This window comes from Erythrolamprus reginae, chromosome 2 (genome assembly GCF_031021105.1).
Source record: "Erythrolamprus reginae isolate rEryReg1 chromosome 2, rEryReg1.hap1, whole genome shotgun sequence".
Taxonomy (NCBI): domain Eukaryota; kingdom Metazoa; phylum Chordata; class Lepidosauria; order Squamata; family Dipsadidae; genus Erythrolamprus; species Erythrolamprus reginae.
This window is the reverse complement of record NC_091951.1, coordinates 327,208,408-327,230,696: the sequence shown is the minus strand read 5'-3', so window position 1 is coordinate 327,230,696 and position 22,289 is coordinate 327,208,408. Positions and strand designations below refer to the sequence as shown.

Below are 22,289 nucleotides of genomic sequence, written 5' to 3'. Positions count from 1 at the left end.
CAGGAGGCTGCTGAGAAGCCCTGCCGCCTAGCTGTCACTTTTTGAAACAGCTGGGGGGCTTCTCAGCGTCCTCCTGAACCCGAACGCCAAACCTGAACTTCCGGGTTCGGCGTTCGGGAGGCCGCCGGGAAGCCCCCCGGCTGTTTTAAAAGGCGACAGCCAGGTGGCAGAGCTTCTCAGCAGCCTCCCGAACCCGAACTTTTGCCGAACTTCCGGGTTCGGTGTTCGGGAGGCTGCCAAGAAGCCCCGCCGCCCAGCTGTCACCTTTTGAAACAGCCGGGGGGCTTCTCGGCGGCCTCCTGAACGCCAAACCCGGAAGTTCGGGTTTGGCGTTCGGGTTCAGGAGAACGCTGAGAAGCCCCCCGGCTGTATCAAAAAGCGACAGTCGGGCAGCGGGGCTTCTCAGTGGCGGCGGGTTCGTAAGAAGGAAAAAGTTCGTAAGAAGAGGCAAAAAATTTCTGAACCCCGGGTTCGTATCTCAGGTTGTTCGTAAGATGAGGGGTTCGTATCATGAGGTACCACTGAATTTAAAAGCTGAAAACCAGGAAGTTTGTCTAGGCCACTGGTCAGAAACATGGAAGAGTTGCTCAGAAAAGATAGGGAGATAGTAAATAAATTAAATGGATATGTGCATCTCCTTTTTCTGCAGATGACACAGGACAGATATTTGACTTTTTGAGGGAGGGAACTGGATCAGCAAATGCTTCAAGAGATGAAAGTATGGAATATTTGGGGTGACTAAATTGCATCTAATCCCTGGGTCCTGGTGGTACTCACCTGACAGTTTTTTAATTCAATTTCAAATTGCTGATCTCCTACAGAACTTTGTAACTTGTCCTTCAAAACAGGCCTAGTGCCAAAGAACCAGAAAGTAATCAATGTGACACTATTTTTTAAAAAGGAAAAAAAAATCCCATCCTTTTATTTATTAAATTGAATAAGACAAAAATAAGAAAGGAAAAGTGGGTACAACAAAAATAACTATTCTTCTTCCACTTACTACACACACACACACACACACACACACACACACACACACACACCACAAGTGACAAGAAAGGATGTCCAACCATCTGAACTTTGAATCCAGGTCATAAGTCCCTCTTTTCAGGTCAGTTGTAACTTTGAATGGTTCCTAAGTTACTAGTCATATATCAAGGATTATCTGTAATACACAACTATGTATCTACTTATATAGTAAGCCCAACTTAATTAGAAAGGTGGTATTTCTTTCAAGGAGGTATTTATGCTTGCAGTTGGTAATGTACTGCCCTCTATATGACCACAAATTCTATTATTTACATCCTTTGGCCACGATGGCTGGTTTTCTTGGATGACAAAACAGATCTCTCTTTTGGCATCACAATACCAAGCTAATGTCTGGCAACAAAATTTGAGTTGAGTAGAAATGAAACTGTCAAACATTTCTTCTTTCTTTTCCTTCTCTTCTAAACAATTCCTTTCTCTCTTTTCACCCTTCCTTGCATTTCCTTGTTGTCCAGAAAAATATGTCTTCTCCTTTCCCGGAGGCAGAAAAATGTAGATCTGGGAAAATTCTTGATCTTGCCATCTTTTCACCTTTTCCTCTCCTTGATCCAGTAATGGGCAGCCAAAATTTTTACTGCCACACTGTGGGTGTGGCTTATTTTGTGGGTATGGCTTAATGGTCATGTGACTGGGTAGGAGTGGCTTGCCAGTCATGTGATCAGGTGGAGTGGCTTGAACGATCATCATCGTTCAAGTGAACTGTTAAATCCTTGACGTATAACCTTACTGTTGTACATACTCTTGATGAAGATATTGAGGACTCAGATTCAGATTGTGTTTATGAAGTAGTGGGGGGCCCTGGGTTACAGGTAGTAGAACAGGTGGGAGGCCAGCCACAGGATGGGGCTATGAGTTCAGGATCTAGTGAGGGAGAATCAGACGCGCACTGGGTTAACCCTAAATTCAGAAGGATTCAGAAACGTAGAGAGCAAAGGTCTGGAAGAAGATATTAAGGAGAGGAATGGGTTAAATATTGTAGTGAGGTATTTGGCACGTCAGGGGGCTAGTGGAGAAGAAGGGTGGAGTTTCAACGTTGCTGAAAAGAAATATGGAGGGGTTTTTCGCCACGCTAAAGTAAGCCAAAGTATTTTGTATTGTATTTAGTCAGTGCTGCTGTTTTTTTTATAGCTATGTAGTTAGGAAATAAATCTTGCTAAGTGAAGCAGGAAAAGGAATGTGAGAAATGCGGCTGAGAGAGATAACAGACCAAGTAATGTCTGGAAGGTGTTGAAATACACGGAGTTGCTTTATTCATGAAATGATGCATTTAATGAGAGCTATTTGTAATTACTAAACTTCTACCAGAAACCAGAACACTTACCAGTGTCGCTTGTTGGGGTGACAATTTGCTCCGCGTTTCCCACACTCTCCTTCCTGGGTCACCCTCCCACCTCAGGCTGGGTAGCTAGGCGAATGGGTGCTGCCAAAAGCATAAACGCTGCCAGCACCGCTTCCACCCACACCTTCTGCTTGCATCTTAGATGGGAGATGGCCACGTGAGGCTGGAGGGGAGCCGGGCAGGAGAGAGGGAAGCTCGTCCGAGGCCAGGAAGGAGGAAAGAAGAAAAAAGCAAGGAGCGCAGATGCAGCAGCAGCAGCAAAAAAGGAGAACTGAGCTGAGACCACTAATCCAGGAAGTGACAGCCACCAATCAGCTGGAGCTGCACACACATCTTCATTTCCGCCGGTGGAACTGCATTCCACCCCGTTCTGCCTACTGCCCACCCCTGCCTTGGTCATATCTTGCGATACTAGCTCAATGGCACTTGCTTCTCTTACTCTTAGGAATAATTAAGCAACTTGCTAGAGTATCTTTCATAACAATTTTTAAAAGGGACACTGTACCTAACTTCTCTTTAAAATGACATTTGTTTCCTTGACAAAGCACATCACTTTAATAAAATAAGAGATGGCTAAATTCTATTTTCTTTTTACTTCAGAAGAAGGAAGAGGAGGAGAAGAGGGAGATGGGGGGGCAGGATATCACGAAATTAAGTCCCCAGGTTAAACTTTTAAAATTTCCAGAATGAACAAACTAATTTTTAAACTTTCTTTGACAATTTTAGCTTTGCTTCATGACATTTCAACTCAGTATTGACAGGAGATGTAAGGAAATAATGTCCTGGGTGTTGAAAATGTAATAGTACAGTAGTTATTTAGGTAAGATAACAGCTGCATCTAAAATTCTGCTCACTGTCTGTTTTGAAGCTTCACTAAAAATTGCTGAAGTGGTTCCATTGTCAGCAGTTTGCCTCAAATTTTTATGTGTGTAATTTATCATCAGTTTGTTTCTCTTTTAGGTCTGGCAATGATTGTTAAAATATTCTTTCCCTAGCTGTAACGATCATTTGAAATTCACTTATATTTTTAACACTGTGGCTAGCAAAATAAATATGGAGTGATGGCGGAGTTAATATAAGCTAGGACAGCTGGTAATCCAGATGCCATTTATAAAATGAAGTTGCATTTAATGTTGCAATGTGAAACTGCCCTTGTTATCTATTAAGCTTCTTGCTCTACACAGAAGAACTGTCAGCCTTTTCAAGGAGAACAGGTGAGTTGGGTCTTTCTTTTCCAAAACGGAGTGATTGGAAACAGGAAACAATTAAACTGAAGCAATCTATAAAGATGCTCTTTTTAATCAACATTATTATTCTCTACTGTGTCTACTGTTGATACTGTGTTGTCTAGTATAGTAGGAGGTGGTAGTATAAGATTATTATTATTATTATTATTATTATTATTATTATTATTATTATTATTATTATCATCATCATCATTATTATTATTAATTAGATTTGTATGCCGCCCCTCTCCGAAGACTCGGGGTGGCTCACAACAGTGATAAAACAATATGCAATAACAAATGTAATATTAAAAGTCTAAATAACAATTTAACATTAAAAGCCTAAAAATCCCATTATTTAAAAAGCATACACACAAACATACCATACATAAAACTACATAGGCAAAGGGAGATATCTCATGTGCTAGTTCATGTGCTAACATCCATGCTACCTCTCAACCAACAAGACTCCAGTTAATACGGATGAGACTATCAAACCAACAGTGCTCAGAAAGTAGTGTGGTGGAAGATGCATATTAGAAGTATTTTTTAAAAAATGATTAAGTCTTTGTCCTTGAATTTCATTCAATATTTTGTTATTAATTTAGTCATGACACTTGATTGATTATGTGCTATCAAGTTGACCTCTAGAGACCACATATATAGATTTTCTCCCTGAAGCTATATATATAGTCTCCGGGTTTGTAGCTTGATGCCTTAAGCACTACATCAAACTCTTTCTCTATGTTAAAGTATTATTGAATCTATCTTTATCTCTCTATCAATCTAATAATATGTGTTTGTGTTTGTGTGTGTGTTTTAAACAGGTGTGTACATACACATACACACACACACACACCTATCTAAAACAAAGAAGTGTAACATCTGAAGAGGGTGAGGAACATATTAGAATATTGAGGAAGATTCTTGGAATATTACTGCATTTTTCAGATTATAAGACTCACCGGACAATAAGACGCACCTAGGTTTAGAGAAGAAAAAACAGGAAAAAATAGTTTTTGGCCTCCATGCATCCTGTTTTTGTCATCCCAAACTCTCTGTGCATCCTGTTTTTGCCTTCCCCGGCATCTAGAAGCACTTTGCAGGCAAAAAATGAGCTCGTTTTTGGCCATCCAAACTATTCACATGTCCTGTTTTCAGCTTCCCCGATGCTGGCTTGCCAAATGTTTCTGGACACTGGGAAGGGCAAAAACAGGATGCGCAGAGGCCTCTAAAAACAGGCCTGTTTTTAGCCTGCAGATTGCTTCTGGATGCTGTGGAGGGTAGAAACTGACCTGCGGCGGGTTTGGGAGCCCAAAAACAGGCCTGTATTCACTCTGTAAGATGCACAGACATTTCCATTCACTTTTTTGGAAGGGTGGGGGACTGTGCCTTCTAGTCCAAAAAATACAGTACTTTAGAGAATGGTCCTCTCCTAGGAAGGTATTATCTAATGATCTAATGATGAGTAATAGATGCTTGGACCAAACTTCCAGCAGACGTGGCTGATAAATCCACAGTAACTGAATTTAAACATGCCAGGGGTAAACATATATCCATCATAAGATAAAATACAGGAAATAGTATAATGGCAGACTAGATGGACCATGAGGTCTTTTTCTGACATCAATCTTCTATGTTTCTATCTCCTTGGAAGGCATATGCAGGATAAAAAGGTTCCTTACCCAGATGGGAAAACATAAATTAATATGGATTAATTTAATCTTTTGACGTAGTACATTAAAAATGGAAATGTAGTGGCAACTTTGGAAGACGTTAGGAGGTCATATGTCTGACTTGTTTGATTTAAAACATACTTTATGAAAGATGGGATAAATTTTGTTCTTGGAAGAATTGTGAGTACTAATGTGATCTTTGCAATGAAAGGAATACTTCAGTCATAAACTTGTACTTGTCATATAAGAGCATGTATTTATCTAGTTATCTGTTTATTTACTGTACTTACCCGGGCTCTAAAAACTGCTCCCAGTAATTTATATAACAACAAAAGATAAAAAGCATAAAATCATAAAAAGAAACAAGGAAAAAAACACAATACAATTGCATGCAGAAGTTTTAAGTACCCCTAGTCAGATTTTATATTTCATTAAATTTTCAAGTAGAAACTGCCAGAATCTCCATAAGATACAGAATAAGATGACATATTTCAGTATACCGTACTGTCATATTTACTATTCCTTTTAAATGCTTCCCAAAGCCAGGAATATTCATTTATTTATTATTTATTTATTACTTAGATTTGTATGCCGCCCCTCTCCGAAGACTCGGGGCGGCTATATTCATGTTATTGCTTCTGGATTTTTAGCCTTCATTCTGCTTTGAACGCTTTTAGTTCAAGCATATTCTTGTGTCTCCTTGCTTTAACTGCATACTTTAAACCCCTCCATGTTTTTCCCCCTATATTATTCAAGTTTGATGGCTGTAAAGGTCATTTCCAAACCTTCATCGTTCTTTTGTTTAAGGTATCTGATTTGAGGAGGTAGAGTCAATACAGCTGAAAAAAAAAAGTGATATTTCTGAGTTATACCAGGTAAGGCGAGGACAGTGATGGCAAATCTTTTTTCATTGCGTGCCAAAATTGAGGTGGAAAGGGGGCATGCGTGTGTGTGCCCACACTCATAATTCGAAGCGCTCCCCCTTGCATGCACAAGTAACCCTCCCCCTCTCAAGCACATGATGGTATGCCCATTTTTCACTCTCCTCAAGCTTCAGGGCCTTTCTGGGGAGGGCAAAAAAAATCATGCATGGGATAGAAAAGATGGATAAAGAAAAATTCTTTTCTCTATCACACAATACTATGACAAGGGGGCACTCCCTAAAGCTCATAGGTAAGAAAGTGAGGACAAATCAAGGGAAATATTTCTTCACCCAGAGGGTCGTTGGTTTATGGAATTCTCTTCCAGAAGAGGTCATGACAGCTGTCAACCTTGATAGCTTCAAGGCAGGATTAGACAGATTCATGGATGCCAAGTGTATCGGTGGTTATTGAAACGGATGTCCATGTGATGCCTCTATGTTGGTTGAGGCAGGCAGGATTCCCTTGAGTACCATTTGTTGGGGGTCAGGGGAAAAGGAGGGTCTTGCCTTCGCTTTCTGCTCAAGATCCCCATGGACAATTGGTGGGCCACTGTGTGACACAGAAAGCTGGACTCGATGGGCTTTGGCCTGATTCAGCATGGCTCTTTTTTTGTTCTTAAAAACTTCCTTCCCCACCCCCAGAGGCTGAGAACAGGTTGTTTCCTGACTCCCAGTGGGTCCAGAAGGCCTGAAAATCAGCTAGACCTGAACTCACATGCTAACAATATGATTTTGTGTTCCTCTTGTGGCACACAAGCCACAGGTTCGCCATCACGAAGCTAGAACCTCTCACTCCATATAGGGTTATAACTAGTGAAGGGCTACCAAAATTTTGACTACCACACTGTGGGCGTGGCTAATGCATTTTCTTTCAACATCTTTCAGTGCAAATTGGGTGTTCTGGGGTGGAGCTCCATATTCACTACCTCCCTGCGTTCCCCCCATCCGGGCAGTAGCCCACCCCTGGTTATAATTGTCATATCAATCATATCTGGGCAAAGGCTCACTAATCTTGGCTTACACCTGCATGCTAATTAGTAGCTGTAAGTCCAGGACGAACTCTCCACATAGATAAAAAAACACACACATACTCCATATTGCTCCTTTCAGAGGGAAGTGACTTTGTCTAGTGTTATGAAGTTGAAAAACAATCACAATCTTCTTTGGGTTTGACTTATTTTATGTCATCCAGATTTCAGAAGCCTATAATTCTGAGATATCTCCAGCTCAGTCCAGCGTGGAAATACCCACCAGACAATTGCTAGCATATTGATAGTACCTATCAGGACTTTGATATAGGACAGATAACAAAACAGACACCATAAGAAATATTAGTACAGTACTCTACTTCACTGATGTAGGCTATAATAAGAGAATCTTGAAAGGTTGGCAGGGTTGTCCTTCTCTTCCTTTTATACTAAAGAGAATTAGGTTAGGGCAGCTTTCTTATTTCCTGGGTTGAGCTCATGATTTGTTAATGGTCTCCATACATCTTCTCTGAGGTGAGTTCTGGACTCTTCTCCATTATCTCATTTGAAATGGATCTCTCAGTGCTTCACACAGAGGTTAGTCAGAAAGAAGGAGGTACTAACCCCTGAAGAACCTCACAAGATTAACCTTACAACATACAGAATTGTGCAATCGGCGGCCTCTCCCCATATCTCCCAATGTCACCCCCACATACCATTACAGCTATCTACAATGTAAGTCTTGGGCTATCTCCTCCCAGGAGATTCCTAGAGTGGCCCCACAAGAGGCTTCTCCCCACCTTTTCCGGCCATGTTTCCTCCCAGGAGATTCCTAGAAAGGCCCCACGGAGGCTTCTCCCTGCCTGGTTTGCTCAGGTTTGCAAGTGGAAAATGGTTCTTGAGAAGAGGCAAAAAAATCTTGAACGCCCGGTTCTCATCTAGAAAAGTTCATAAGTAGAGGCATTCTTAGGTAGAGGTACCACTGTATGAAAGAAATTTCCAGCCCTGGTTTATACTATCTTCATGAAGAATTGCTTTAATGATTTGAAATGCTTTCTTACACCTAAGCTGTCTTGCAATTTATAAGAAAAACTGCTAAATGATTCATCTAGCTCTTAATTTTTAATGTTTACTTTGCTTTCCATTTCTTTCTGAGACCTCCCTACCATCTCGCACACCTTGGAATTAAAGTTTTAAAGGACCAAAGCAGACAAGGGCAAATCTCAAGAGAGGGCCACATTACCCAACCAAGTTTTGATAATGCATGCCAGGTCTGATTGCTCATCTATACCAGATTATCAGCTCTTATTGCAAAAGACCCTGACATTCATCACTGATAGCTTGAAGTCAGAGTGACTAACAATCCAATCACCTAGACTCAGAATGGGGCACTTCAATTGGAAGAGGGAATCCGCTCTTGACTCGCTTCTCATTTAATGTTTTATTCCCCATATAGGTATTGCTCTTATGAGCTGTCAAAATGAAAATGTATCACTCCCTTCTCTTTTCCCACACTTGTCTTTAATCTTCCTACACCATGAAAAGAGATAGGAGATTTGATCCACAATCTTTCCTTTAATCCATCCTACAGTCTACGTTCTTTCTCTCTCTCAGCCAACCCAAATAATAGGCTGGGTTGTTAATGAATTGTTGTTACCAACCCCAATTGTAGTTTGTCCTTTCTTTTCCAATCCTCCTTAGAAACAGAAAATTAGTGACAGAAAAAGACCTCATGGTCCATCTAGTCTGCCCTTATACTATTTCCTGTATTTTATTTTAGGATGGATATATATTCCAGGCATGTTTAAATTCAGTTACTGTGGATTTGCCAACCACATCTGCTGGAAATTTGTCCCAAGCATCTACTACTCTTTCAGTAAAATAATATTTTCTCATATTGCTTCTGATCTTTCCCCCTTGTTCTTGTGTTCACTTTCCTATTAAAAACACTTCCCTTCTGAACATTATTTAACTCTTTTAATATATTTAAATGTTTAGATCATGTCCCCCCTTTTCCTTCTGTCCTCCAGACTATACAGATTGAGTTCAATTTCCTTCCTTCTAGAAATTGCTCTCTGACTGGCTGGGATTCCTAAGGACTTTTCATGGGAATCTGTGGTGTCCTGACAGTGGTGGGATTCAAAACTTTTTTACTACTGGTTCTCTGGGCGTGGCTTGGTGGGCATGGCAGGGGAAGGATACTGCAAAATCTACAATCCCTTCCTCCTCCAGGAGAACTTTACTGAAAAATCCCCATTTCCTCCTGATCAGCGGGGGCTCAGGAAGCAGAGAATGGACCAGTTCTCTGAACTAGTCAAAATTTATCAGACTTTAATACAATTGAGAGAGTCCAGAAATATTTCACAAGAAGAGTCCTCCACTCCTCTGTTTGCAACAGAATACCTTATTCCACCAGACTTGAAATTCTCCAAAGACTCGGGGTGGCTCACAACACAACAAAAACACAATACATTACAAATCTAATAATAAAATGTAAAAATCAATTAAAAACATTAATAAACATAGAAACATAGAAATATAGAAGTCTGACGGCAGAAAAAGACCTCCTGGTCCATCTAGTCTGCCCTTATACTATTTTCTGTATTTTATCTTAGGATGGATATATGTTTATCCCAGGCATGTTTAAATTCAGTTACTGTGGATTTATCTACCACATCTGCTGGAAGTTTGTTCCAAGGATCTACTACTCTTTCAGTAAAATAATATTTTCTCATGTTGCTTTTGATCTTTCCCCCAACTAACTTCAGATTGTGTCCCCTTGTTCTTGTGTTCACTTTCCTATTAAAAACACTTCCCTCCTGGACCTTATTTAACCCTTTAATATATTTAAATGTTTCGATCATGTCCCCCCTTTTCCTTCTGTCCTCCAGACTCCTTCTGTCCTCCAGACCAGTATTAACCAGTATTATAAAATCCCCAACTATGCATTCAACCCAATCCATCATACAACAGAGGTCGGAAAACACAATGAAGGGGGGGAGGTAGTTATCCCCACACCTGGCAACAAAGGTGAGTCTTCAGCATTTTATGGAAGGCAAGGAGAGCGGGGCTGTTCGAATTTCTGGAGGGTGTTGATTCCAGATGGCTGGGGCCGCCACAGAGAAGGCTCTTCCCCTGGGCTCCACCAGCCAAAATTGTTTAGTCGACGGGACCCGGAGAAGGCCAACTCTGTGGGACCTAATCGGCTGCTGGGATTCGTGCGGCAGAAGGCAGTCCCGGAGGTATTCTGGTCCGATGCCATGTAGGGCTTTATAGGTCATAATCAACACTTTGAATTGTGACTGGAAACTGATCAGCAGCCAGTGCAGGCCACAGAGTGTTGATGAAACATGAGCATACCTAGGGAAGAAAATTCATCTGACGAAAGTATGGAAAGTAATAATTCTTCAGATAGTGGGGGTGTTGAGAATAGTCCTTGGTTAAATGCAAAATTCCAAAAGATTAGAGAAATGAAAAGACGAACTGGGGGTGAAGAGGTTTTAATATGCTATTCAGAGTGTGTAAATTAATTAATTATATCACATCCGGAATCAAGCGGAAGAGATAAATGCTTTCTTCAAAGTGCTGGAAACAATATGGATGTTTTTGCCGTTTCTCCAGATAATTGATAAACTATTTTTTTTAATAGCGTGAACCTGAACCAGAGATAAGAAGATGTTTTGAAGTAGACAGCCTGTTGTTTTCGGAAGAATTATAACTTCGTAGTTTAGCCTGAGAGATTGGAATGCATTTCTGCATGCAGGAGCTGTAATGACAAAATTCAATGTGGAAGGAAAAATAAACGAAAATTACAAGGGCTTAAAGCTCGTATTATTGGAGCAGCTAGCCAGATCCCAGTCCAGGTCCAAAACAGTTAGGGTAGTGAAATATCTGCAAGAAAAGAAGCAAGCTCAGAGTTCACCTAGGATCCCTCATTTCAACCCTGAGCTACAAACTTTCTGCTTTGTTCTTTGGGGGTTTTTTGAATTCACTTTTAATGTTCTCCATATGTTTATTCCACTTCTATCCTCATCCTACCATGGTCGTCGTCTTCTTCTTCTTCTTCTTCTTCTTCTTCTTCTTCTTCTTCTTCTTCTTCTTCTTCTTCTTCTTCTCCTCCTCCTCCTCCTCCTCCTTCTTTCTCCTCCTCCTCCTTCTTGTTTCTCAGTAAAATTCTGAAGAGATTAGCCAAATTTTGACATGGCTTGCAGCTCTGTGTCTGGTGGTTGTTTTTCATAAACCAGGACAGCTCAGTAGCAGCTTTTCATCTTTTAAATATGGAAAATTCAATGTAATGTTCCCAGTTCCACCACAGAGTTCTCACTTATCATCGTTACACAGTCTTTACCATGGAGGCAACGGGATTCCTCTCTCAAAACAAGGAGGGAATTTCTTGGAAGTCTATTACTGCTAGTCCATGTTAGTCTTCCTTAGGTGCCACATTAAGTACCAGCACACAACTCTATTGATTAAGCATCTTTATTCCATGTCCTCCTTCTGGAAAAATGATACTAAGAGCAAGAAAGTTTATAGACGTTTACGAAGAATCATTAAAATGATAAATATTCTTTCACATATATAATGTAGTCACATAAAATTTTATGTATACATAACATTTTATCTTTTATTTTAACCACTCATAGAACAATTTGTGTTTTGATCCAAGAGGACTTTGGGCTCCAGCAGATCCATTTTTGTTGATTATTGAGGAATGGATGATTGGAAAGGATTTGTTGCAATAAAAACTGTAAAAACTCTCATACATCTGGGAATATTTATGAATAAAAGCAATGCATAAATAGAATAACATATATCAACACTAACGGTCTTTGCCTAAACGTTAGCAGGATTATGTTGGTCTTCTGGAAAAACTGATTTTAACTCAGCCTATCCAAGAAAGCAAAGGGAGAAAATTTTCTCTGTGGAACTTTTTAAGGAAAAGGAAATTCCCAACCAACCCTCCATATTTCCCATCTCTTTTAAGCTCCTTATGGTTTTTGAAAAGAAAGATTTATTTATTTTATTTATTTATTTATTTATTTTGTCCAATACACAATGAGGGTTTTAGTGGGTATACAGTGATCCCTCGATTATCGCGAGGGTTCTGTTCCAAGACCCCTCGCGATAATCGATTTTTCGCGATGTAGGGTTGCGGAAGTAAAAACACCATCTGCGCATGCGCGCCCTTTTTTTCATGGCTGCGCATGCACAGATGGTGGAGTTTGCGTGGGCAGCGGGGAAGACCCAGGGAAGGTTCCTTCGGCCGCCCAGCAGCTGATCTGCTCGGTAGCGCAGCAGCAGCGAGCAGACGAAGATCGGGGTTTCCCCGCCGCCCACGCAAAGGGGAAACCCCGATTCGGCTCCTCGCTGCTACCGCGCTGCCGAGCAGATCAGCTGCTGGGCGGCCGCAGCAGCAGCGAGGAGCCGAAGATCGGGGTTTCCCTGCCACCCACGCAAAGGGAAAACCCCGATTCGGCTCCTCGCTGCTACCGCGCTGCCAAGCAGATCAGATGCTGGACGGCCGAAGGAACCTTCCCTGGGTCTTCCTCGCTGATGCCCCCACTCGCCCGCCCACCCGCCGCCCGCCGCCCGCCAGCAAGAGGGGGAGAGATAGAGAAAGAGAGAGAAGGAAAGAAAGAGATGAAGGGAGGAAGAGAGTGTGAGAGAGGAAGAAGCAAGATAGAGAAAGAGAGAGAGAAAGAAAGATGAGAAAGGAAGGAAGAGAGTGACGTCATCGGGTGGGAAAAATCGCGATATAGCGTTTCGCGAAGAACAAGATCGCGGAAATCGAGGGATCACTGTATATCTATATACACATAGTAAAATACATGATGAAGGTTATAGAGGAGATACTCATAGTAAAATATATCTAAGAAATAATAGAAAAGAAGGTATAGTAATAGAACATACCAATGAAAGAACAGAAGAGATATAGGAATAGAAGAAAGGTATAGGAGATATAGGAGAGCAATAGGACAGGGGACGGAAGGCACTCCTTACTGACCTCTTAGGAATCTGGATAGGTCAACCGTAGATAATCTAAGGGTAAAGTGTTGGGGGTTTGGGGATGACACTATGGAGTCCGGTAATGAGTTCCACGCTTCGACAACTCGGTTATTGAAGTCATATTTTTTACAGTCAAGTTTGGAGCGGTTAATATTAAGTTTAAATCTGTTGTGTGCTCTTGTGTTGATGTGGTTGAAGCTGAAGTAGTCACCGACAGGCAGGACGTTGCAGCATATGATCTTGTGGGCAATACTAAGATCTTGTTTAAGACGTCTTAGTTCTAAACTTTCTAGGCCCAGGATTGAAAGTCTAGTCTCGTAGGGTATTCTATTTCGAGTGGAGGAGTGAAGGGCTCTTCTGGTGAAGTATAATGGAAGGTACAAATTTTAGCTCTGGGGGAAAAAGATGGAATACTAAAACTAGGTAGGGCTTGGACTAGGTCTCTTATTTGTTTGTTTGTACGTTATGTATGAATTATGTACTAAGTTATTTATTTGATCTCTTGTATTTATTTGCTTGGTTTCGTGTGGTCAAAATCCCTTTGAGTGAAATGCCAGACATAGAATGTATTTTAAACCAGAGATAGCAAAAACTGAAGTCTTCTTTCATTGAGGGTGTCAGTTGGAACCCTGGTTTAGTCTCCAGGCCTTTGATTATCTTAGTTGCTTTTTTCCAAAGTCTCCAAATTAGTCTTAACCCAGTTGCTGAATTCTAGAATATCTAAGAAGATTGATATTAAGAAAAGTCAATGGATGTAGTGTAACATTCTAACTGTAGCAACAGATAATGGCAGCTGAGCTAACCTTGTTAAGCCTTAGAAACTAAGCAAAGCTAGTCCTAGTTAGTACTTAGATGGGAGACCCAGTTTCCATGTTTTCAAAGAAATCAAAGTTCCATGAAGTTATCTGGAATTGAGTTGTACATAAGAAAGTTATCAGCTGAAGCAGGTAAACAAATTCCCCACTTCCCTTCTGTTGACCTCAGAAGGAAATAAAATGCAGCAAATTACACACAGCTCAATTTGGTGTATCAGGCTAAGATTAATTTCCTGCCTGCAAAAATAATGTTTCTGCTACTGTGTCAGTGTGTGCCTACTGCTAGATATATACACTGCTCAAAAAAATAAAGGGAGCACTTAAAAACACAATACCGTGTTTTCCCGAAAATAAGACACTGTCTTATATTAATTTTTGCTCCAAAAGTTGTGCTATGTCTTATTTTTGGGGGGTGCCTTATATTTTTCAAATAAGACAAATTCACAGGCAGAAAAGCTGACACCCCCAAAGAAAGTGTACCGTACGGTACACTGATTACGGTACAGTACCTGTCAGTATGGCACACATACACACAAACGACGGCACTTATATGGTACAACAGTATACTCCTGCTATTGCAGCTTCCGGCCACCAGAGGAACAGCTTTGAATGGTACCGTATGTTTTTCCACCGTACCGTATGTAAACTTGACTATGCCTTATTTTCGGGGTGGTGCCTTATATTAGCAAATTCTGCAAAACCTCTGACATGCCTTACTTTTGGGGTACGTCTTATTTTCGGGGAAACAGGGTATGTCTCCAAGTAAATAAAACTTCTGTGAAATAAAACTTCTGTGAAATTAAACTATCCACTTAGGAAGCAACACTGATTGACAATCAATTTCACATGCTGTTGTGCACATTCAACTTTGCACAGAACAAAGTATTCAATGAGAATATTTCATTCATTCAGATCTAGGATGTGTTCTTTGAGTGTTCCCTTTATCTTTTTGAGCAGTATAGTTATTATTAGGTTCCCCATAAATTTATCAAGGACTTCTGCTACAATTTAACCGGCAATTTCTCATGGTTAGCATATGTAAGTGTGCTTGAGCCTTCAGATCCCCTTCTCCTTCTCCGCCATCTGTCCCAAGTGGATTTGAACTAGTAGTGGGTTTCACCTAACTTCGCTACAGATTCAGAACTGTGAGTGCGCATGTGCTCACTTCCCTCATGTGCAGTCTTTTATGCATGCACATAACTTTCTGCCCATGCACAGATCATGACTGCGCATGTGTGATGATGTTTGAGTGGGTGGGCGGAGCTACCCACCGCCGCTACTGGTTTACCTGCTGCTACCAGTTCACTTGAACTGGGATAAACCAATAGCAATCCACACTGATTTGAAACTCTGCTGCTCTATTACATCTCTTTATAGCAACCTTATTGCCAATTGCTCTTCAGTGACCATGAATCATTCGTGAATCAGCACCTCTTCTATTTCCTGAAATTGTCTGAACCCAACTTTGCTTGCTAATGACTTACTTTTTGTTTGATCTAACAACAATTTTATTCCTACGATTGATTTATTATCCCATTTTAACTTTCTTCCTTCCTCCTGAGAGTCTGTGTGTAGGTGGTATGAGTGCATTCATTCATTCATTCCACAAAAGGAATACAGTATATATGTTTTTAAAATGTACTGTTTTCACCCAGTTCTTTTCTAGCCTTAGGCTGTAAGTGCAATTTTATGGGAGATCACAAGACAGGATGGGACATGATATTTATCACTATCTACAACTTGCCACTTCTGCTGACTGCCAGCTGACAGTTCAAATCTCACTAGGCTCAAGGTTGAGGTCGATAAAATGAGGATCCAGATTGTTGGGGGTAACCACTTAGAGAGGGCTGGAAAGCACTGGAAAGCGGTATATAAGTCTAACAGCTTTGCTATTGCTATCTCCATCCTATCGTTTACTGCTCTGGATTAAAAGTGTACAGTTGAGTCCTGATATTTTTCCAGTTGCCATTTTGCCATTTCCAAGTATTCCGGAGTTATCAATGACCCCCCCCCCCCCCCCTATTTTTTTTTCTTTTCAGGCAGCTAAATCTATTTTAACTCATATACACTGGCCTTCAGTTTTTGCTATCTCTTCTTTAAAATACATTAACCAATGGAACAGCTTTGTTTTCAGAAATTATAGGTCAGTGATGGTGAAACTTTTTTTTCCTTGGGTGCTGAAAGAGCATGTGTGTGCACTATTGCTCATGCCTGAGTGCTCATGCCCAGAATTCAATGCCTGGGGAGGGTGAAAACAGCCTCCCCTGACTCCCAGAGGAGTCCAGAAACAGCCTGTTTCTCAACTTCTGGTGGGCCCAGTAGGCTCATATTTCACCCTCCCTAGGATCCAAAGGCGTCCCTGTAGCCGGGGCAAAGTAAAAATGCCCTCCCCCATCCCCCCAGAGGCTCTCTGGAAGCTAAAAATGCCCTCCCAGAGCCTCTGTGCAAACCAAAAATCAGTTGGTTGGTTGACACATGCACACTGGAGCTGAGGCTGGCAAAGGCTCACGTGCCAGCAGATACGGCTCTGTGTACCATCTGTGGCACCCATGCCATAGGTTTGCCATCACTGTTATAGGTGCTCCCTCACTGGAAGTTTATAAGAAGAGACTGGTAGATCAGGCATAGAGTGAAGCACCAGTGGTGGGTTGCTGCCAGTTCAGACCAGTTTGCCCATACCAGTGGTGTAAATTTGCACCCACTTGCAGAACCGGCAGCAATGGCCAGTTGTCCACACCCCCAAACTGGTTCTCTGGTTGCTGCAGCCGACAAAGAATGTGTGATATGACAAACAATGTGATGCGAACCTGTAGGGAAGGTAATTGGAACCCAGCCCTGTGAAGCATCATATAAAGTCAGATTCCATGCGATAAATAATTATTCCATCTACATTTCCATTTTCTGTTGTCTGAAATTACAACATGAGTATAACTCTTATCAGAGTGGTCCTCGAGGACCCTCTGGATACTCTAGGCCAGTGGTTTTGCCAGCTGATGCAGAGAGTGAGAGTGAGGGAGAAATAGACCTGGATGAACCTGAAGGACCATCAAAGGTGGCAGATATGCCAGTGACGGTAGGGTTTTATTTAGAGGAAGAGGTGGTATAGGAGGAGGACCATGAGCTTTTGCTAGATGCCTGCTTTAGAAGATTAAGAAAAAGAATACTTGTGTGGGAAAAGGAAGTAGTCTGTAGTTTGTTAACTCTAGGAAACTCCCCATAGGTATTTAAGGGTGGCCGATGGAAAATTTGGAGTGGAGTTTCAACATTTTGTAATGGAGTCGGTTGATGTTTGTTTTGTTTTTTTCATCATAATGTTTTTATTTTTTCTCCAACACCAATTAAAAAAAACAATACATAGTTTCCAACACAAAGTCCAGCTTATTATCATTAACATATACAATTTTTTCCTTTTTACCTTGTAATCATTCAATGGAGGCTCTTATATTTCTTTCTTTCACAAAGTAATTGTAAAAACATTTCATATCTTATATATTCAAAAAACTCTTAAAGTATAGCTTTTCATTATCTAATATTAAAACCCTACAATAACCTTTACACTAACTGCTGGTCAACAAGTTCATTTCTTATTTAAATCTTACACATCTGTTAGGCTCATTATTAAAAAAAAAATTTCTTATAATCTTTTAAGCCAAGTAAATTATATATAAAATACAGTAATACCTCGTCTTATGAACCTAATTGGTTCCTGGGGGAGGTTCGTAAGACGAAAAGTTCATAAGACGAAACATTGTTTCCCATAGGAAACAATGTAAAATCAATTAATCCATGCAACAACAAAAAAATGCAAAAAAACGCCCCCGCCCGGCTGTCACCTTTTGAAACAGCCGGGGGGCTTCTCAGCGTCCTCCTGAACCCAAACGCCAAACCCGAACTTCCGGGTTCGGCGTTTGGGAGGCCGCCGAGAAGCCCCCCCGGCTGTTTTAAAAGGTGACAGCTGGGCGGCGGGGCTTCTCGGCGGCTTTCCGAATGCCGAACCCGGAAGTTCAGCAAAAGTTTGGATTCGGGAGGCCGCTGAGAAGCCCCGCCGCCTGGCTGTCGCTTTTTGAAACAGCCAGGGGGCTTCTCAGCGTCCTCCTGAACCCGAACGCCAAACCCAAACTTCTGGGTTCAGCATCAGGGAGGCCGCTGAGAAGCCCCCCAGCTGTTTTAAAAGGTGACAGCCAGGCGGTGGGGCTTCTCAGCGGCCTCCCAAACCCGAACTTTTGCCGAACCTCTGGGTTCAGTATTCGGGAGGCCGCCGAGAAGCCCCGCTGCCCAGCTGTCGTCTTTTGAAACAGCCGGGGGCCTTCTCGGTGGCCTCCCGAATGCCGAACCTGGAAGTTCGGGTTTGGCGTTCGGGTTCAGGAGGATGCTGAGAAGCCCCCTGGCTGTTTCAAAAAGTGACAGCCATGTGGCGGGGCTTCTCGGCGGCCTCCCGAACGCCGAACTCAGAAGTTTGGGTTTGGCGTTCGGGTTCAGGAGAATGCTGAGAAGCCCCCCGGCTGTTTCAAAAAGCAACAGCTGGGCAGTGGGGCTTCTCAGCGGCGGCAGCGGCGGGTTCATAAAAAGGAAAAAGTTCGTAAGAAGAGGCAAAAAATTTCTGAACCCCGGGTTCATATCTCGGGTTGTTCGTAAGACGAGGGGTTCGTATCATGAGGTACCACTGTAATTCTTCATATTACTACTTTCTCATGGTGAGGAGTCGGTTGATGTTTGAGGTTTCAGCCAGGTTATGCTAGCCAACTGTTATTTCCCTGCTAAAATTCTTGGAGTAAAAGTGCCCTGTCTTTGGAGATACTGGGAAGCTGTAATTTCTCAGTGAAACTGGAGACTCTTTAGCTCATAAAGTAATTCACAACTAGCTTTGATCTTCTGCAGCAGCCTAGCCACTGGACTGTTCACTTTTAATTCCTCTCACTGAGAAAGCCAAGATGAACTTGCATGCATGAGTTTTGCTTTCTATATAAAAAATTGATTTGAAATATCGCCGCTTGGATTCCTCTTTTGTTTTCAATCTGCATAGACCCTGGATAGAATAAGATCTGAGAGTTTCATCTAAGATTTTTGAGAATTCACATATGAAACTAAGGACTCAGGCTACATTCCTGTGTCATAAAGTAATAACCGTCAACATTTTATTTAAATTGCTGACAATGATTTTTGCTCTACAACTAACGACTTATTTTCTCTCGTTTGTGTGGTGTAAAGTAATTGATCCTGAAGGCAAAACAACTGCTCAAATGAGGTTACTAACTTAACAAAAAAACTGCTACAAAATTAAGTTTCCTGGTTAAATATAATACAGAAGATTCATAATTAATTTAACATAAAAACAATACAAGAGCTTAGTATCATAAACACCAATAACCTCATCTATATTTAAAGAACTGTATATTCTAATGGATATTTATGGGTGTCTTGGTTATCCTTAGCTTGGTTAATTTGTTGTAGGAATGCTACAGATTGTTCAGCAGAGGATTGATTAGCATAACAACTGGAAAATGTATGACCTGAATATGCCGCTTCCTGTAAGCTTTGCTTAGTGCTTAAGAAACAGTAGTATAGTTGCTTATGGTTCACGCATTCCAATCTGTTTGTAGCTCACAGAGGGCCATTAAATATTTGATCATTTTCTTACAGCTTCACAAATCTTATTTTACTGGCATCCTATAACAGAAGACACACTGTTGGAATCAAGGATAGGATGTTCTCAAAAAATAATTTCCCTGCAAAATGGTAAATATAATCCAAGTAATATCAGTGCAATAGGCTTTAAGACAGTGGTCTTTATCTTAGACCTTAAAGCCAGGTCCAGTCTTTGAAAGCTTTTGGATGCTTGATAATAGTCTAGAACAGGGGTAGGCAAAGTTGGCTCTTCTATGACATGTGGACTTCAATTCCCAGAATTCCTGAGCTATCTTGATTGGCTCAGGAATTCTGGGAGTTGAAGTCTACAACTCATAGAAGAGCCAACTTTGCCTACCCCTGGTCTAGAACACGAGTGTCAAACTGGCCACGTCACATTGCCTTCATATGACATTTTGCAACATTTTCCCCATTCGTGGAGTTGGGGTGGGTGTGGCTTGTGCATGACACATCCATCCCACGGGCTACCAGTTTGACAACCCAGGTCTAGAAGTTGCCATCGAACTTGTGGCAGAAATAGAAAATAATTCAATACTTAATTTTAATGTAAGATTTTAAATAATACTTTAAAAATAATTTTAACAAGGTGGGGACAAATACAGTAAATATAGTAGTACACTACAAACTAGATAATATTATCAATTTACTTTATACTACTATATACTACAGCTAGTCTTCTATTTACAACTACAATTGAGCCCAGGTTTGTTGAGCCATTAAGCCAAGTGTCTGAATTTTGATTGCATGAATTCAGAGATGCTACCATGGTTCTAAGTGTGAATAATAGTCATAAGTCACTTTTTTCAATGTCATTGTAGCTGTGAATAGTTGCTAAATGAACTGTTGTAGGCTGAGAACTATTTGTACTACATACTACTATTGTGTACTGTGTAGGAGCCAGGATACATGTGAGCTTACAGTCTCAGATGGGTAACGCCCTACTTCCTTCTTTAAGACATTTCCTTCTGTACCCTTCATATATTGGGAATAGTCTTTTCGGTACTCTGTTACTATATATCTCAAGATTAAGAAACTGAATAGTAGTAGAAAATCTAAAGAAAGAAAGGAAAAAACCCAGGAGAGTCTTCTGGGTGGTTTATCTTAATGGCTTTTCCCTAGCCAGCAATATATACAGATGGACACAAACACCATCTGATGGAATTACAGACAAATCATGGCAGGCTGTGAAGATGTCTGGTTGCCTTCACAGTGTTTGTATGCAGTTTTCCAAGCAGCCAAAGATAGAAAAGAGCAAAAGCATTTTGATTGGTGAATTCCCCTCTTCAATCTCACCCCCATCACCACCAACAACCTTCCTGTTGCAACCTAGATGAGATCACATACCAGCCAGAGAAAAGTATCTTAGATCATTCTGGACATGTAAACTGGGTGATCTCATGTAGGCATGAGGAACCCGCTTAAGGTAGGCAGTATTCTACTCACACCCTCCACATGGCCTCATCCTTAAAACCATCAAAAAAACCCAACAATGTGGAACAAAACATAACAAAGTGAAATACCTCAAATAATTGTCCATAAAAACCATAACAATTCTATTCTACCTCCAGCTCCATAATTCCTTAGATTGCTAATTTTTCCCCAGATCTCCAACCACTTTTTAAATTGATGCACTATTGCTTGGAGCCAGAAATGTAAATATAACTTAATTCTTCCATAAGAAGAAAAGTAAAACAAAGAGTTCTATCTTTTGTTTATAAGTCTACCTGATGGGGAACTTTACTGCTGATTTAACTCTCTAGCATTTGACTTTCCCAAACTTCGATTGCTTTTGCCCACAATCCAGACTGATAGGTTAAATTTGATTGACGTCAGAATTAGGTTTCCCTTGAAAACCTACTTTAGTAATGAAAATATTGTGCATACTTTCATAGAATGTCTCACTTTTTTCACTTTTCCTATAAAAAAGATTATATTATAACCACAATATATACTGCTTGGTTGTCATTATTTGTTTTTACATTTTATACCTCGTTTATTTGCTTCCTTTTTAATAAAATAATGTCAGTCTGTCTGTGTCTGTCTATCTATCTATCATCTGTCTGTCCATCCGTCCGTCCATCCACTCAACCAACCCACCCACCCACATAGTTTTGTAGTGGAGCATGGGTATGATGATTAAAATATTGGGTTTTTTTAATGTATATTTTTTATTGATTTTTTTTAATTTTTACAAAACGAAAAACATAATTTCAAAAACATAAATGTGTGTACCATCACCAAACAAAATAATATGTCCCTCCACGAGGGAAGATTAAATTCTATATCTTCCATTTACCTCGGCTCCGGGTTACATTGCTCATTCTTTATAGAGTGATTGAATTTTGGATACAAAGCAGAAGCTAACAGTTTGAATCAGTTCTTACTATGTCATGTAACCAGCGGTGGGCTTCTAGCCGAAACACTAAATTGGGCTCGCTAACGCGGCTCGTGAATGCTAGCGGGGCCAGTGCAATTTTGCCTCTGCACCTGTGGAAGTAGCAAAACCGCGCATGGAGCCACAGGTGCGCCCATGTTTCGGCAAGGTTTTTTTGCTTCAGTGCATGCTGAAATGGGCATACCTGTGGCTTTGTGTGCGATTTTGCTACCTCCACAGGTGCAGAAGCAAAATCGCGTTGGCCCCACA

General features: G+C 41.0%; 1 protein-coding gene across 3 annotated transcripts in view; it reads right to left on the bottom strand.

Moving 5' to 3' along the window:
• EMB (embigin) overlaps positions 1-22,289 on the bottom strand; it is a 196,198-nt gene that overhangs the window by 126,923 nt on the left and 46,986 nt on the right. The window lies entirely within an intron of this gene.